The 7,834-nt window shown below is 46.4% G+C and overlaps 1 pseudogene; it reads left to right on the top strand.

Moving 5' to 3' along the window:
* Positions 1–5,927: 5,927 nt before the first annotated feature.
* LOC119368241 lies at positions 5,928–7,070 on the top strand (annotated as a pseudogene).
* The last annotated feature ends 764 nt before the right edge of the window (positions 7,071–7,834 follow it).

The following is a 7,834-nucleotide window of genomic DNA, read 5'->3' as shown; positions in this document are numbered from 1 at the left end:
CTTTGATCTCCATCTTTGAGGCACGTCATGATCACCTTCGTCACCGACATGACACCATGATCTCCATCATCATGATCTCCATCATCGTGTCTTCATGAAGTTATCTCTCCAACTATTACTTCTACTACTATGGCTAATGGTTAGCAATAAAGTAAAGTAATTACATGGCATTTTCATTGACATGCAGGTCATACAATAAATTAAGACAACTCCTATGGCTCCTGCCGATTGTCAAACTCATCGACATGCAAGTCGTGATTCCTATTACAAGAACATGATCAATCTCATACATCACATATCATTCATCACATTATTTTGGCCATATCACATCACATACCATACCCTGCAAAAACAAGTTAGACATCCTTTAATTGTTGTTGCATGTTTTACGTGGCTGCTATTGGTTTCTAGCAAGAACGTTTCTTACCTACGCAAAAGCCACAATGATGATATGCCAATTGATATTTACCCTTCATAAGGACCCTTTTCATCGAATCCGATCCGACTAAAGTGGGAGAGACTATCACCCACTAGCCACCTTTATGCAACAAGTGCATGTCAGTCGGTGGAACCTGTCTCACGTAAGCGTATGTGTAAGGTCGGTCCGGGCCGCTTCATCCCACAATACCGCCGAAACAAGATAGGACTAGTAAGGGTAAGCAAATTGAACAAACCAACGCCCACAACTACTTGTGTTCTACTCGTGCATAGAACGCAATAGACCTAGCTCTGATACCACTGTTGGGGAACGTAGCAATAATTCAAAATTTTCTATGCAACACCAAGATCAATCTATGGTGATTCTAGCAACAAGAGAGGGAGAGGATGAGAATCTTCATAACTTTGAAGATTGCTAAGTGGAAGCGTCATTAGAAGATAGATGAGGGAGTCGTACTCGCGGTGATTCAAATCGCGGAAGATCCGATCTATGCCGAACGGACAGGGCCTCCGCGTTCAACACACGTACAACCCGGGGACGTCTCCTCCTTCTTGATCCAGCAAGGGGAGAGGAGAAGTTGAGGGAGAGCTCCAGCAGCACGACGACGTGGTGGTGGAGCTTGCAGTTCTCCAGCAGGGCTTTGCCAAGCACTACTAAGGAGGAGGTGGAGTTAGAGAGGGGGATGGTTGCGCCAGGGGGAAGGGGTAAAGCTCCCATGCGCCTCCCCACTATATATAGGGGTGGAGGGCTGGTTTCTTGCCCTCCAAGTCCATTGGGGCGTTGGCAAAGTTGGGAGGAAAGAAATCCCATCATTTCCCTTCCCCACCGATTGTTATCCCCCCTTTTTAAGGATCTTGATCTTATCCCTTCGGGATATGATCTTATTCCTTCTAAGGGGGGATCTTGGTGCGCCTTAACCAGGGGTGTGGGGTCTTGCCCCCACTACCCACGTTCATGTGGGTCCCTCCATGCAGGTGGGCCCCACTCCAGAACCTTCTAGAACCTTCCTGGCACAATACCGAAAAATCCCAAACATTTTTTGTTGCCAAAATAGGACTTCCCATATATAAATCTTTACCTCCGACCATTCTGGAACTCCTTGTGATGTCCGGGATCTCATCCAGGACTCCGAACAACATTCAGTAACTGCACACTAATTCCCATAACAACTCTAGTGTCACCGAACCTTAAGTGTGTAGACCCTACGGATTCGGGAATCATGCAGACATGACCGAGATAGCTCTCTGGCCAATAACCAACAGCGGGATTTGGATACCCATGTTGGCTCCCACATGTTCCACGATGATCTCATCAGATGAACCACGATGTCGGGGATTCAATCAATCCCGTATACAATTCCCTTTGTCAATTGGTATGTTACTTGCTCGAGATTAGATCGTTGGTATCCCAATACCTCGTTCAATCTTGTTACGGGAAAGTCACTTTACTCGTTCCATAATGCATGATCCTGTGATTAACTACTTAGTCACATTGGGATCATTATGATGATGCATCACCGAGTGGGCCTAGAGATACCTCTCCGTCATACGGAGTGACAAATCCCAGTCTCGATTCGTGCCAACTCAACAGACACTTTCGGAGATACCTGTAGTGCACCTTTATAGCCACCCAGTTACATTGTGACATTTGGTACACCCAAAGCATTCCTACGGTATCCGGGAGTTGCACAATCTCATGGTCTAAGAAAATGATACTTGACATTAGAAAGGCTTTTAGCAAACGAACTACACGATCTTGTGCTATGCTTAGGATTGGGTATTGTCAGTCACATCATTTTCCTAATGATGTGATCCCTTATCAATGGCATCTAATGTTCATGGTCAGGAAACCATAACCATCTATTGATCAATGAGCTAGTCAACTAGAGGCTCACTAGGGACATGTTGTGGTCTATGTATTGACACATGTATTACAGTTTCCAGTTAATACAATTATAGCATGAACAATAGACAATTATCATGTACAAGGAAGTACAATAATAACCATTTTATTATTGCCTCTAGGGCATATTTCTAACAATAATAAACTTCCGCTTCATGCACAACCAAGGAGGAAGGTTATAGATACATAGTCACGGGCCAGGTGCTATGATTGCTGATCTGCTCCCCAAAAGGATTAATGCCATCCGCGCTTAAACCAAATCATACGCTCCTTGCATCACCTGCAAAGTCCCTCCCCCCACGTTCTCTCGATTTTTCTCCACTACGACCCGTCAGCGGGTGCTCTCAACTTCCCGTCTTTCTTACGGTCCTCTTTGTGCCATCGCATCAACTTGGCATGCTCTTTGTTTCTGAACAGACGTTTCAACTGTGGTATTATAGGAGCATACTATATCACCTTGGCAAGAACCCTCTTCCTGGGGTGCTCGCCATCAACATCACCAGGTTCATCTCGTCTGATCTTATACCGCAATGCACCGCATATCGGGCATGTGTTCAAATCCTCGTACCCACCGTGGTAGAGGATGCAGTCATTAGGGCATGCATGTATCTTCTACACCTCCAATCCTAGAGGGCATAGAACCTTCTTTGCTTCGTACGTACTGTTGGGCAATTTGTTATCCTTTGGAAACATCTTCTTCAATATTTTCAGTGGCTTCTCAAATTCGTTGTCGGATACACCATTGTCTGCCTTCCATTGCAGCAATTCCAGTGTGGTATCAAGCTTTGTGTTGCCATCTTCGCAATTTGGGTACAACCCTTTTTTGTGATCCTCTAACATGTGATCGAACTTCAACTTCTCCTTTTCACTTTGGCATTGTCTCTTATCATCAACAATGACCCGGCGAAGATCATCATCGGGCACATTGTCTGGTTCCTCTTGATCTTCAGCTCCCCCATTGCAGCATCACCGTATTCAGGGGGCGGATAGTTGTCATCATCCTCTTCTTCTTCGTTGTCTTCCATCATAACCCCTCTTTCTTCGTGCTTGGTCCAAACATTATAGTGTGGCATGAAACCCTTCTCAAGCAGGTGGATGTGAAGGGTTTTCTGGCTAGAGTAAGACTTCGTATTATCACAGATAGGACACGGACAACACATAAAACCATTATGCTTGTTTTCCCCAGCCGCTTCGAGAAAATTATGCACACCCTTAATGTACTCGAAGGTGCGTTTGTCACCGTACATCCATTGTCGGTTCATCTGCGTGCATTATATATAATTAAGTGTGTCAAAAACCATTACAGAACATCATGAGTAGAGAAGTGACCAAATTAATAGAAGTTCATCATCATATTAAAACCAAAGTACAGTAGTGATGAAATGTTATTACTGGAAAAAATAAATACATAAAGTTCATACATAGTTCTCATTGAACAACATATAGCTCTTTAGAGCATCTAATTAAACCATACATTGAAACTATGTAAAACATTTCAATACAACAATAAATGCGATCATAATCTCAACTAAGGTAAAATTGATCCAATGACATAATTATACCAAGCCTCAGTATGAATGAAATATTTTCTAATCTTTCTAATCTTCAAGCGCATTGCATCCATCTTGATCGTGTGATCATCGACGACATCCGCAACATGCAACTCCAATTTCATCTTCTCCTTCTCAATTCTTTTCAAGTTTTTCTTCAAGTAATTGTTTTCTTTTTCAACTAAATTTGACCTCTCGACAATCGGGTTGGTTGGAATTTCTGGTTCACATACCTCCTAGACAAAAACATCTATGTGACGTTGGTCGGCATAATTGTCATAGACACTAAATGAAACAAATAGTTATAAAAGATAATATATACCACATCCGAATCATAGACTGGACGAGGGCCGACGGAGGCCGATACCAAAACTATCGCACTATATAATAACAAACAATAATAAAAGTAAGAAAATTATAAAAGTAAGATTTTTTTTCTTTTAGAAAGAATATAAGAACAAGAGGCTCACCACGATGGTGTCGGCGACGAGATCGGCGCGGACGATCGACGGCGGTGAGGACGGGGACGGGACATGACGAACCACCAAACCTAGACAAATCTTGAGGAAAATGGAGTTTGGACAAGGAGCTTCGAGAGGAGAAAGATTAAGTGTGGCTCGGGCATTTCATCGAACACTTCATGTGCATAGGAGGTGAGCTAGAGCACCACAAACCTCTCCCACAGCCGGCCAAAAAAATAGAGCACTGGCTCTATTGGCGGGCAGGGGCAGGGTATATATATGCCTCTCTTTAGTCCCGGTTTGTGGCTAAAACCGGAACTAAAGGACAACCTGCTTTGGTCCTGATTCAAGCCACCAACCGGGACTAATGGTGGTGGGCCTGGAGCGAGGCCCATTGGTCCCGTTTCGTGTCTGGAACCGGGACCAAAGGGGTCAGACGAACCGGGACGAATGGCCCTCGAGGCCCGACCGGCGCCCCGGCCTCACGAACCGAGATTGATGCACCCTTTGGTCCCGTTTCGTGAGTGAACCTTGATTAATGCCCTTACCCAGGCCTCAACCAAAGCCCTGTTTTCTATTAGTGTGTGTGCGCTTTTTTTCCTGAGATCTGCTTTTCAAATCTAAGTATCTTCTCAGCATGTGGCCAAATCACAAAACCGTTTTCACTGTCGTGCTTCTGATGTGAGAGCTTTGAAAATAGATTCCATGCTGATAGTTTTCAATCAACCTTTTTACCCAACTTGTACTCTATATTGTAGTAAACTTGCACTCTATGTGTAGTGCATCCCGCGTGCACAACTGATAATCCCCAAGTGAGAGAGTACGTAGTACTTTTCAAAGTGAAGGTGGTAAATATGGAGTGTCGAACCTAAAAGAATCTGAAGGTAGAATTTGTATTCTCTCATGTTCAATCTGCCAATGATACAACCCGATGTACATCGAACATTTGCTTTACCTAGACTATACTAAAAAGTACTTTACACGTATAAAAGAGATAGTTTGCAAGATAATAAAGTATTAGTAAATAAAAGTTAGTTATTGTAATGTAAAGGCACAATAAAATAAAGATAGTGAGTGTGGAGTAGAGGTGGTAGGTATCGAAATATCCCTAGGCGGCTAAACGCTCGGATCGCTTCCTTTAGCTGGCTGCTAAGCGCATGCGTTCGCCTCTTTCCATGAAGATTAAGTTGCATCCTGGCAATCTTGCCCTGAAAACCTGCTACGCTAGTCCACAGAGTGTACTGTACTTATATACTTACATGCATGTACATAGCACGGACCTACGAACATAAGAGTAGCAGGTATTAGCTAGCATAAAACTCCATCTACGCATGCACCTATATATGCATGCAAAGTATAAGCTTTTCCACTTCAAGCGAGCGGCAGGCACGGCACGTTACGCTCCGGCGCGGCGTTGACAAGCACCATGTACGAAGCAAGCAGATAGATACTATGCCAACTCGATCCGTCGATCGCCTATAAATTGGCTAGGAACCATGCATATACAAACGTACCCATTCAACTCGACCAATCATCAGCAAAAAAAAGGCTATAGTAACTACTGACAGCGTGAGGACGCTCGCAATGGCGAGCCGTTTGGGAGTCGTGCTGGCTTTAGCGGCTGTCGTCCTTCTCGCCGCCGCGGGGGCCGCCGCCGCGCAATCCACGCCACGGCCACCCAACGCCCAGGGCCCGAAGCCGAAGCCGAGGCCGATGAAGGTCAAGTGCACTGAGAACCGCAAGGAGAACCCCTACTGTTTCAACCGGAACAGGACTGCCCCGACAACTGCCCCCAGTCCTGCTACCCCGACTGCAACACATGCAAACCCGCCTGCGGTAACCACTCGATCGATGTCATGTCTTAACAATGGAGCTACTTACGTACGTTGATTTTGTCGGTTAATGGTTTTGGTTCGTGCCTTCGTGCAGTCTGCAACACCCCGGGGGCGTGCGGCGACCCGCGGTTCATAGGTGGTGACGGCAACGCCTTCTACTTCCACGGACGCAGGGACGCCGACTTCTGCGTCGTCTCCGACCGTGACGTTCACATCAACGCGCACTTCATCGGCAAGAGCGGCCACAGCGGCATGTCCCGGGACTTCACCTGGATCAGGCCATCGCCGTGCTCTTCGACGGCCACCGCCTCTACCTCGGCGCCAGGAAGACCGGCACCTGGGACGACGCCGTCGAGCACCTAGAGATCACGCTGGACGGCGAGCCCGTGTACCTCCCGGACGACCTGGTCGAGGGCGCCAAGTGGACGTCCACCCGCGTCCCCAAGCTTTCCGTGACCCGCACCAAGGCGGCCAACTGCGTGCTCGTCACCCTCGACGGAAAGTTCAGCGTCAGGGCCAACGCCGTGCCCATCACCGAGGAAGAATCCAGGGTGCACCGCTACGGCGTCACCGCCGATGACTGCCTCGCGCATCTCGAGCTGGCGTTCAAGTTCGACACGCTCACCGACGACGTCCACGGTGTGGTCGGACAGACGTACCGCTCCGACTACGTCAACCATTTCGACGTGAGGGCATCCATGCCCACCATGGGAGGAGATGCCACCTTCACCACCTCCAGCATATTCGCCGCCGACTGCAGCGTGGCGCGCTATGGAGTCAGCCGTGGAAACGACGGTGCCGCGGTGCTATCTGAGCTCGCTGGTGTCACCTGTGCCAGTGGCATGGACGGCAAGGGTGTGGTGTGCAAGAAGTAAAACGCTTCCTGCATGGGTACTGGACGTGCATGTCTGCATGCGGGTCTGCCTATGTCACATCTCGATGTGAGATATTATCTCACATCTAACTCCCCCATCTTTAAAATTCATGGGAGACTTAAAAAAAATCAAGAGTGAGTGAGTGATAGACTTTAAAAAAAATCACGGATGAGTAAGTTAGATGTGAGATAATATTTCACATCTAGATATGAAATAGCAAACCTGATCAAGAAATACTATGTGCCGTTTGCATTATCTGTTGCACTGGTGTGGATACTGAGTCGAACTGTGGATGAAGTTCCACCACGGAGTGGTTACACGTGTGAATCGGATTCTGCTTATGAGCTTCATTGGTCAAGAAATGGTTATATCCGCACTTTTATCAGTGACGGGCAAAAGAGCCTGTGTCACTCGTATCGGTATCCAACTATGGGCAGAAAAAAACACATGTGGGTGGTAAGACCGTAGCCAGAGCGGCTGTCGCAGAAACCAGCGATCGGTGTACAATGGGGCGGTTACTAGTATGGCGTAGAGAGCTCCGCATGTATAATGATTGATAAAACAGTTTTATCTTAAGCATTGCGTGTAATTTAGAGATGACGAAAAAAACACATGTCTATAATGAGTTATCTCTTAGCTTAATCTCAATAACTAGCTATTCTTAAAAACATGGTGAGGCATTTGTGCTAAGAGATCATCCCTTAAGAGAAGACAAGTCATTTCTTATGCTCAACATTTATCTTACGTGACACTGCTGAGATAGCACCACTGT

This window comes from Triticum dicoccoides, chromosome 2B, assembly GCF_002162155.2.
Source record: "Triticum dicoccoides isolate Atlit2015 ecotype Zavitan chromosome 2B, WEW_v2.0, whole genome shotgun sequence".
NCBI lineage: Eukaryota > Viridiplantae > Streptophyta > Magnoliopsida > Poales > Poaceae > Triticum > Triticum dicoccoides.
This window is presented reverse-complemented; position numbering and strand designations above follow the sequence as displayed.